Source organism: Macaca fascicularis, chromosome 7 (assembly GCF_037993035.2).
Source record: "Macaca fascicularis isolate 582-1 chromosome 7, T2T-MFA8v1.1".
Classification (NCBI taxonomy): domain Eukaryota; kingdom Metazoa; phylum Chordata; class Mammalia; order Primates; family Cercopithecidae; genus Macaca; species Macaca fascicularis.
In genome coordinates, this window is record NC_088381.1 from 175,052,532 (window position 1) to 175,064,032 (window position 11,501).

Sequence of the window (11,501 nt, forward strand, 5' to 3'; positions counted from 1 at the left end):
TATATTTATTATAATGTTGAGTAGTATTCCAGTGAACACATTTACCATAATTTGGTTTTTTTGGGGGGCAGCTGAAAAATATTTGGATTCTTTTATTATTCTAGGTTTTACTTAAAAAAGTATGCTGCTCAGCTTAAAAATGTACGTAAATGAGAAATATATATATGTATTTATTTTTGAAACAATAACATCAGCAATAACAGATTAATAGAAAATATGGAATTTTGCAAGTTTTATTTAATGCTTCAGATAATTGAAGATTTAAAACAAAAAAAAATGAAATCTAGGGAGAGGCAAGTTCTTGTGTAGAGTAATAAAGCCAAGATATGAAATTACCTGAGGCAGAGTCTGTCGTATTCAATGTAGGCCATTACAACATGGAGCACAAATATACATTGGATTGCTTGAAGTCGAGTATGCGAAGCGTGTTGTAGTGAGAAATTCTAAGGGACAACATACTGAAGAGTTGTCTGATTCCCTTAAATCCTTTACAGTCACAAAAATCTGTCTTTCCCAAAGTGACTGTCTGGGAGAGAATGAGAGCCCACACTTCTGAAACGCATCCAGACCCAGCTCTCTGATTCCCACTACAAAACTAAGATATGACCCTGCAGGAGCAGGCCATGAAAATCAGTATCCTAGGGCACTGAAGCAACCCCTCACGAGTTGATATGGGAACAGAGGTCCCCATCAAAGATCTACTGAGAAGCAGCTCCCTCACTTTCTTATGGAATCAGAGCCTTAATCTGCAGGTCATGGCAGCAGATGGGGAAGATGGAGACGCCAACAGGGAGGATTAGAGCAGTGGGAGGGGACAACCGGGGAAACAGGGGGACTCTACCCCAGGGGAAGAGGCAAGAAGACACAGACCAGCACCCCATTTGGAGGAGGGTCGGGAAAACTCGGAAGGTCACGCTCAGACTCAGGATCACAATGATTTTCTAGAAATATGGCCCCACGAGAGGTCAGAGACTCTTCCTTTAGTCTAATGCCTTCCACTAATTTCACAATTGGCAGTTAAATATAACACTTTAATTCACCCTAGGAACGTGAAAGAGATTCTCTGTAGAATGGAATGAGGTGAATATTCAAAGCCAAGCAGGCATGATAAACAAGGTCTCACTAGAGGATATGAAGTCTCTGGTGGACATAGAAGAACACGCTTCAACTGCTACAGCCATTGCAAAAGGAAATGTCAAATATAACTCTGAAGAGATGCATAGACATCTTCACAACCAAGGCCCAGCAAACATAGGGTGCGGTAAAACACAGGCAGAAATGCACAAAATAAAATAATAAGTCAATATCAAGGGTCCAAACGTGGCTGGCTATCAACAAAAATATTAACATACATCAATGAAAAACACCAAAGTCATAATGGAAAAATCATCAGAATTGGTATTTGTAAATGACACAATATTAAAACTATCTTATTAAGTAGGATATTTAAAGTAATTAAAATTAATTTGTTAAAAGTGTCTGGAAGAAAATGTGGACACAATGCAAGATTAGATAGGCAACTGACAGACAGAAATACTAAGAAAGAATCAAACGGAAATTCATAAAATTATCGAAAGTGTTTCAGTATAAAATTGAATATACCTTGGGTACGCTCAGCTTAGAATTTGCTCAGCTTATAAATGAAATCAGGAATTTAAACTCCATTACTGGAAATTACACAAAATGAATTTCAAAGGGAAAATGAGTGAAGAAATATAAGAACTAATATCAAAAAGTATAGTGTAGATATATTTCAAATTTCAGAAATAGAAGTTAGAAACACAAAGAAAAATATCTTAAGAAATAATGATACCTTAAGATATACTTATATCTTAGATATATTTCTTAAGAAAAATATGTTAAGAATGTGAAACACCTAACCACAGACCCAAAAATCAGAGAACCCCATGCCGGGTTAACACACACAGACACACACCTGCACCATACATATGAACGTATTCTGTGAGCCAATATTTCAAGGCAACAGTGAGCTGTTATCACACAACTGCACTTCAAACGTGCAATAGAGAGAGACTCCATCTCTAAAAACAAACAAAAAAGAATCAATAATATTTTTGGCCTGGCGCAGTGGCTCACACCTATAATCTCAGCACTTTAGGAGGCCAAGGCAAGGGGGGCACCTGAGGTCCAGAGTTTGAGACCAGCCTGACCAACTGGGAGAAACCCCGTCTCTACTGAAAATACAAAATTAGCTGGGTGTGGTTGTGCATGCCTGTAATATCAGCTATTGGGAGGCTGAGGCAGGAGAATCACTTGAACCCGGGAGTTGGAAGTTGTGGTGAGCCAAGATAGTGCCATTTCACTCCAGCCTAGGCAACAAGAGCGAAAGTCCATCTCAAAAAAAAAAAAAATAATAATAATAATAATTCACAGGATTGCAAGGCTAATAAAATAGGAGACGTTAAACTGAGCATCCTCAAAGATCCTCTGGTGTTTCTGATGTTTTTAAACAGATAGCTGACCTAAGACCTTCAGACTAAGCTGATAACCCTTAATAGTAAAACGTTTCCACCCAAGTCATTGGACCCGGACCCCTGTCTAATTCCCCACACCTTCCTCCTGCTTCTCATTACTATTTGCTTTGACTTATAAACACTCGTCTCATTTTCTGTAGACCTTGGTATTGTCCATCATATTGAACCCTTATCTCTTTTCTTATTCGTTATTTTTATAGTTGCTACATAGAATAACTTGTCACACTGCATATTGGTGTGTGACTGCTGATAGCTTAAGGCTCATTCCTCCATGACCTCCTTTTTTACACACAAGGTGAATATCAGTCAGAATCACAGGAGCTGCCTTATTTGATGCGAGTGGGAGTTTCCTACTCTACCAACCCCTTCTGTGAGCGGAAACACTCAGTCTCCCCCCACCGCCAAACCATGGTAAAAACCCTGAGCCCGTCTCCTTCCCTGCTCTATCAAGCCATTGTGGACTTTCCTGAGAGAACTGCCCTGCTCTCAGCAGACACCTCTAGTGTGGAGATAATTGTCCCTTCCATATCCTCTTGGCCTGAGGGTGTGTCACCATCACGTATCACATCCACACTAAATCTCAGTTGACATATCTTGGCCTTTGCATGACGTCAGCTACAACGGGGGCTGGGAGCTTGGTGTCCCAGCTCCTATTAACAGGACGCACCTGATCCCTGAGCCAACTCCGGGACAGAGCTGGACATGAGATATGGTTTGGCTCTGTGTTCCCACCCAAATCTGATCTTGAATTGGAATCTCCACAAGTCCAGGGAGGGACCTGGTGAGAGGTGACTGGATCATGGGGGTGGCTCCTCCATGCTGTTTTCATGATAGCGATTGAGGTCTCAGGAGATCTGAAAATTTAAAGTGTGTGGTAGCTCTCCCCACTTCTCCTGCTGCCATGTGAGCCGTCTCTTTGTTTCCCCTTCACAGTCTGCCTTGATTGCAAGTTTCCTGAGGCCTCTCCAGCCATGCAGAACTATGAGTCAATAACCTATTTTCTTTATAAATTACCCAAATTCAGGCAGTTCTTTGTAGCAGTGGGAAAACAAACTAATATAACATGCCTGGAGTGGTTTAATAAACCCCCTTCACTTCATAAAATGATGTCATGGCCGGGCACGGTGGCTCAAGCCTGTAATCCTAGCACTTTGGGAGGCCGAGACGGGCGGATCACAAGGTCAGGAGATCGAGACCATCCTGGCTAACACGGTGAAACCCCGTCTCTACTAAAAAATACAAAAAACTAGCTGGGCAAGGTGGCGTCGCCTGTGGTCACAGCTACTCGGGAGGCTGAGGCAGGAGAATGACATAAACCCAGGAGGCGGAGCTTGCAGTGAGCCGAGATCCGGCCACTGCACTCCAGCCTGGGCAACAGAGCAAGACTCTGTCTCAAAAAAAAAAAAAGCTGTCATTATTTTGCTGTATTGTAGTGTTTCCATAAAGATATGGAGAAGCGCAGGCTCATTCCTATGAATGTTCAAGAGTCTCTGACGTTTTATGTATTTTATCTCTGTCTGACTCCGTTTCTACCAAATTACACATGTTACAGTTAGTACTATCTTTAATGACGTTAAGCTAAAAAAGAAATCTTCACATGAAGTGATCAATTGTACAAATATTGTCACAGACATCATTATTATTAGCATAGATAACTAGTCAATTACGCTCAAAATTTTCTCTTGTTCTGTAATTCCTCCTGTCTACAATATTCACAGTGAACTACTGATTCTTTATGTAACTTTAGATTTTATTCTATAGAATTGATAAAAGTGTATCGTATGTATGTACTTTTATTTGTTTGGCTCGTTTTACTCACCATATGTGAATTTAACCATGCTGTTGAGCATATCCAACATTAGTATATTATCGTCACAGTCGGTAGTCTGCCGATGAATGACTTTTCCACAATTTGTTTACTAGTTAAGCTGATGATTGACATTTGGATTGTTGGCCCTCTCAGTATTATCACAGAGCTGCTACTCAGCTTGGAGAAGTACACAGCTGAGAAACCCACGGTTCTTATACTTAGAACAGCATGAACAACAACAAAGCTGGGAAAGCTGCACATTAATCAATTTTATTCAATACATCAGGTAATGAAAGTCATAGATTTCTTTGTGTGTGGAGTGGGGGGTATGTCCATTTGTGTGAGAGAGAATAAGGGAGAAAGGGAGACAGAGAAAGAGAGGAAACCTACAAAACTGACCACAATTTATGAGGTCCTCAAGTAATTACGGGGAGTTAGTCCTTACGGACAAGGCCGATATAAGTTGAAGAGGAAAACTTGACATACCCACATATGGTTATATATTTATAGAAATATGATTTTTTAATCGTACAAACACTCACATGCATTAGAACAGATGTAGTGGAGGGTGTCTAGTGGGGAAATATGATGGTGACACAAAACCCCTCATCCAGCCCCTTTTCACCCCAGCTGCACCTGCCCTGAGGCTGAGCCTTGAACCTGCTCTTTCTGAGTTCCCACAATAGTCCTGCGCCCCCTGCTGTACCCAGTCCCCTCTGGTGTCCTGATTTTCCTCATGGTTCCTGAGAGCCCCCGGCTGACCCGAGTGCTTCTACAATGGTCTTGCGTTTGCCCTGGAATCCAGAGCAACTCCTTCCACCATCAGCACCCCCTGCTGTCCTGTGAACCCTCCAGGAAGGTTTGGCTGTGAGCTCACACTGTGGTCCCCTCACTCTGTCTTTTCCTTAAAAATACGTGGTTGTGTGCTTGTTGCTCACATAGCTCAGCTGTAAAAACAAGTGCTTTTTGGACCCAAATTTGGAGATGGTGACTGGATTCATAAGGAGTGGGTGAGAATTTTTCTCCCTTCATGATGTGTGCACCTGATTCACTCCAGTCCTGCCCATGTGGACTCATGGATCCAGCTCCAGCAGGACGCACTGGTTATGATGGAAAATCCAGAGACAGCACAGGTGAGGGAGAGGGTCTGCCAGGCCTCCACCAGCCAACAGTGCACTAAGAAACGTCGTTGCTTGTGAGCACAGAATCTGGACAAAATGTTAACATTTCCAAAGACACATTTTAATGAGAATAAAGAGCTCACTGGCGTTCAATTTTTGATTCTGCTAGAGCAATGCAGTAGATTCTGAGGTTAGATTCCCACAAATATATAGTTGCCTTTTCCCTGAAATCTTGCAACCAAGTAAAAGAGAGAACCTTATGTTAGGAGAATGGGTATTGAAATATCTCTGTCTATGATAAGGATAATTTTCTGAATAGGATTGGGATGTGATCACCTAAAGGGTGTCCTAATTCTGAACCCACAATTATACCTAAGCAGCAATCACTGGCAGTGGGGGTCGCCCACATGGAGAAATAGCTGACTCAGGGAAGCTGCACCTGGGGTCTCTGCAGGCCTTAAGTTGTACAGGAACAGCTCCTTTCTCAGGCTAAGAGGGAGGACAAACTGCCCTTTCTCTGGAGGAGGGCGGGTTAGCGTGTGGAAATAACTAAAATAAACCACAAGGTAGGAAAAAAAGTAGTTTCAGTTTTAATTGAACAATTTCTCATTAGAAAGGCAATAATATGTTGGAATCTGGCACAAAATTAAGAAACAATGAATTTGGGGTAGTGTTGAATATTACAATTTTTGCACACTATGTTCTTGATTTACTATGTTATCTGAGAAAAAGAAGTAAAATCACAGGTTTTTTGTTTTTGTTTTTGTTTTGAGATGGAGTCTCGCTCTGTCACCCAGGCTGGAGTGCAGTGATGCAATCTCCGCTCACTGCAAGCTCCGCCTCCCGGGTTCACACCATTCTCCTGCCTCAGCCTCCCGAGTAGCTGGTACTACAGGCGTCCGACACCACGCCCAGCTAATTTTTTGTATTTTTAGTAGAGACGGGGTTTCACCGAGGATGGTCTCGATCTCCTGACCTCGTGATCCGCCCGCCTCGGCCCCCCAAAGTGCTGGGATTACAGGCGTGAGCCACTGCGCCCTGGCCAAAATCACAGTTTTTATATACAAATCCATAAACAGTGTGCTGGCCCTGAGAATGCACCTCTTACCCGTCCAGCATCAGGGAGCCCAATAGACCAGGCTGCCAGCTGCTGCCCTGCACTCTAACACCCGTCACCTGGTGGGTGCCAAAGACACCCATGCAGGGAGCCCCTCCCGGACAGCATGGCTGCTGCTGGGACACATGCGAGATCCCTGATGGACACCTGTGCTCAGGGAGGCACTAAAGGTCTTGCTGGACTTAGCTTGTAGTACAGGGTTGTTCGGGAAGCTCCATCAAATTCCCAGTCTTCTCCAGCCCTAGTTGTGAGACTGGCATTGTGGGGTGGCAGTGTCTACAGCTTCACCCCGCTCCTGCACATTCTTAGGCCTCCAATACTTACATCTGTTCTGGGGATATATGAGCATGTTTCCTCTTTTTAATTGAGGTTTTCTAATCCAGGGCCCTTATGGTGGGCCCAAAACATAAATGTACAGAGGCTCCGAAGGGAACTGTTAGATGCAGAGGAAGCCACAGACCCTGAAGAAAAGCAGCCCTTGACCTCCATGTGCACCTGCCCTGGGGCTGCACCTGTTTTGTGAGTACTGAGTGGCCCCTTCAGCCCAGACTCCTTTCTTCTTTCTGCAGGGAATTTTGTGTCTGAACTCACACTAATGTTTCCTCACTTCAAACCCTATGTACAGCCTTACATGGCGATGTCCTCAGCTATCTGACTGTTCATTTGCAGATACAGCGAGTTCTTAGCATTGTCTTTGGAGATGGTGAATCTGCCCTTCAGAGAGTCTGCATGGTGTATGTGACTTCCATCATATTTTATACCTATTACTTACTCCAGCCCCTTCCCTGGAGACTGGTGAACTCAGCTCATTCAGTAGCTACTGCAGGCGAATCTGGAGGCTACATAGGAGAGTCTCAGGAACTTCCCAGGTTGTCTCAGGTTCTCTGTGGACTCAATCAGCTGCACCTCACACTCTGAACACCTGAAAATACACACACATCCTGGTCAGAAACTGCCAAACATATCCACTGTTTCTCTCGCTCGTATCCACTCACTCTCACTCACTCTACTTCTCTATGAGTCACCTTTTAAAACAGCAACAAGAAAAAATCAGCTTAGCTCAAACCCCATAGAGTCCTCTGTGTTCAGTCCTGATTACCAAATGGAAACCCCTGGGAATCCCAGGACTGTGGATCTTCTCCCAGAGCTGCAGGTTCAGGTCTGGGCTTGTTCTCACCAGAAGAGGGTTGGCCCTGTTTTCATGCCTCGTCCGCCATAGCAAGCTCTCCTGTGGGATGACTGAAGAGAAGGCAGTGCCCAGATCAGACGTGAGACTCCTGGAGGAGTCTGGTGGCAATGGCAGCATTTGGCAAAATATGATGACTCATAATGCTGTGCCAAGAAACTCACTTAGCAATCATTATTTTATTTTATATTTTTACGCATGTGTATGAATACACATATAGCTGCATTAAGCAAATTTTAAGAGATATAAAAAGAGAAATAGAAAACAATATAAAAGTAAGAGAAGACCTTAATACCTCACTTACAATAACATATAGCAAATTCAGAAAGAAAAATTTTAATGAGCCTCTGAACTTGGACAACACCATTGAGCAAATTTACCTAAAAGACATTGACAGAAATTTGCAACCAAGGCCCATGTAATACACATTCTTCTCAAGTACACATTGAACATTTTCCATGATAGGTTATATGTTACATAATAAATTGAGTCTCAACATTTAAAGAGTCCGAGGAGGGTAGATCACGAGATCAGGAGTTCCAGACCAGCCTCCAGCCTGGCCAATATGGTAAAACCCTGTCTGTACTTAAAAAAAATACAAAAATTAGCTGGGCATGGTGGCACACACCTGTGTTCCCAGCTGCTTGAGAGACTGAGGCAGGAGGATCGCTTGAAGCTGGGAGGCAGAGGTATCAGTGAGCCGAGATTGTGCCACTGCACTCCAGCCTGGGCGACGGAGCGAGACTCCCTCTCTAAATAAATAAATACATAAATAGATACTAAATAAATAAAAAGTAATGCCAATGCTTCCCTAACTCTTTCAAAAATTGGTGAGGAGTCTACCTTCCAAACTTTTTCTCTGAGGCTACCATTGTAGCATTACCAGTAATAAACAAAGGCACCACAATAAAAGAAAAATACAGACTAATATCAATAGTAGACATAAATTAACCCCCCAATGATAGTAAAATAAATTCTAAAGTTTTTTTAGAAGACCATACACCATGATCAACTGAAATTTATTCCTGAGACACACAGATGATTCAACATCCTCAAATGAATCAATTTGACACACCACATTAAAAAACTAAAGAAAATATTCAGTAACATTTCATCAGAGAAGAAAACATTTGAAAAAATTCAGGGTTTCATGATAAAAACTCTGAACAAAATACAAAAACAAGAAAAAAAACCTTGTACATGTTAAAGCAACTTCTACAACTCAATAGCAAAAACAAAAATAGCCTAATGAGTAAATAATCAGTTTTACACCTTTAACAGTATCAGACACTAGAACTCATGTTAAATGTTTTTCTCCATGAGTAACGGTCTATCTTGTGGTGTACTTGGCTAGACAATACTTTGTAGTTATTTGATCAAACACTAATCCAGGTGAGGGTGTGAATTTTTAATAGACATTATTAAAAGTGTAATAAGCTGACCCTATGTTAGGTAGATTATCATCGATAACCAACGTGGCCCTGATTCCATCAGAGCAGAGCTGGAGAAGGTCAAACTCCGTGGTGATTAAGCAGCTTCAGCTGTTTCTGAGACTTCCAGCCTGCACTTACTGATGGCCGGCCCTGAGGATATTGGATGTTTCCAGTCATCCTCCAAAGTCGTCATCCCCTACATCTCACAGGAAAGTGGTGTGTCCATCTGCAGCTTGTCAAACCTAAATTTCAGACAGAAAGAGACTCTCTAAAATCAAATCATATTTAAATGAAAATGAGCATCGCAAGGGGATCATCCATGGGCATATTTAAGTTGGTAAAAGAAGACAAGTGTTTTAAAAGATAACTGAGGAGGCTTACCTGAGCTGTTTTCAGACAATTGTTGTGGGATAGAATAATCAATTACAAGGGTGGAATCAGTTTAAGTTTGGACAGGGAGTTGCAGGGCAGATACCCCACAATAATTCTCTTATTGTGGTGGTAGCCTTTGTTCAAGGTTGTGGCTGTGCAGAGTATTTTTATGATAGCTCTTGTTATCAGGGATGTGCGCATGAGAACCCTCTATTCATGACCTTCTCCAGCTTCACCTGTAAAGATTGTAACACAAGTGGCTCCATTTTGATTCTGACAACTTTCACACCCTCTTCCTCACACCACTAGTGAAGAACGTTACTGTGTGAAGGTTTTTGAGAACAGGATTAGAAACACATCCACATCCCACGTTAACCAAACAAGCTTGTCCCCTTCAGTCCCCACTGGCAACTTGCATTTCCAGATGAGTCTCCATGCAACACAGTGGAGGGTCCTGAGTGACGAGGAGTGAAGAAAGTCCCACCAGCCTCTCCCGCGTGACTGCAGCAGCCACAGCCTGAGACCCACCTGAGCTCCAGGAAAGGGCTTGAGGCCTGGAATTTTGACCACAGGGAAAATATCTTCCTTTTCCAGAAAGCAGGAAAAGCAAATGGAAAACTGAGAATAACAACTAAAAAGAAAATAATTGAATTAGGAGCAAAAGAAGCACCAGATCAGTGTGATGCTGATTTGCATACTTCAGTGTCAGGAGAAGGGCCAGACGTGAAACCTGTGAGGTTGTACATGACACTGACCCTGGCCCAGCCTCTCTATTTTCTGTGACCAGGATCCGTAAAGACTGTTCTAGTCAGGGAACCTCACTGAGGTCCCTGTCCTGGGTCTGACTGGAGAATACTCACTAGGAAGCCCTGAGCTTACTCACTACTCTGATCCTGGTGACCGTGGTTGAGGACTTTTCATCCCTGTAAGCATCAACCCACATTTGTGCAAGTGAGAATAGCTCTTCATACTAAACTAATCTCTCTCAAATACTTAGAGAAGACATTGTTAGGCACAGAATTCTAAACTTAAGAGAGGTTCCCTGGGGAAACTGTAAGAAGTAGAGGAAGCCCCATATCCTGACAGGAAATCAGCCTCCGTCTGCACCTGCCTCTGGGGTTGACTCTGATCAGTGGGTCCCGAGCGCCCCCTGCCGCTGATTTCCCCCCGGCGTTCCTGCAGGGAGGTTTGTGTCTGGGCTCACACTGACTTCCCCTCACTGTGTCTTTCGCACAGTAATACACGGCCGTGTCCTCAGCTCTCAGGCTGTTCATTTGCAGGGAGAGCGTGTTCTTTGAGTTGTCTCTGGAGATGGTGAATCGGCCCTTCACGGAGTCTGCGTAGTATGTGCTACCACCACTACTAATAGCTGAGACCCACTCCAGCCCCTTCCCTGGAGCCTGGCGGACCCAGTGCATAGCATAGCTACTGAAGGTGAATCCAGAGGCTGCACAGGAGAGTCTCAGGGATCCCCCAGGCTTTGCCAAGCCGCCCCCAGACTCCACCAGCTGCACCTCACACTGGACACCTGCAAACAGAGAGACACCAAGGTCAGAAACTGCCACACATATCCACTGTTCCTCTCATTCATGTCCACTCCCACTCAATCTCTCTAGCTCTCCATGAATCACCTCTTAAAATAGCAACAAGGAAAACCCAGCTCAGCCCAGACTCCATGGTGAGTCCTCTGTGTTCAGTGCTGATCACCGAATGGAACACTGTGGACTTCCAGTGCTGGGCTCCTCTCCCAGAGCTGCAGGGTCAGGGCTGGGCTGGTTTTCATCAGCAGAGGGAGGGCCCTATTTGCATGTCCCCCACTATATAGCAAGCTCTGGGGTGGGACATCTGAGGAGAGGCCGGGCTCACTGCAGATGAAGTGACCTGGGGGAGATTGGTAGTAATTCCATGATTCAGGAACATATAATTTTATATTACGTGATTGTGCCTTGACTAACATTTAGCTCTCA

General features: G+C 43.6%; 1 long non-coding RNA gene across 1 annotated transcript in view; it reads right to left on the bottom strand.

The window, feature by feature from the left end:
• LOC107126526 (uncharacterized) overlaps positions 1-11,289 on the bottom strand; it is a 444,698-nt gene extending 433,409 nt beyond the window's left edge. Inside the window, exon 1 of the long non-coding RNA XR_010587869.1 lies at positions 11,166-11,289. This is a non-coding gene — a long non-coding RNA (uncharacterized lncRNA). The remainder of the gene's footprint in view (positions 1-11,165) is intronic.
• Positions 11,290-11,501: the final 212 nt, after the last annotated feature.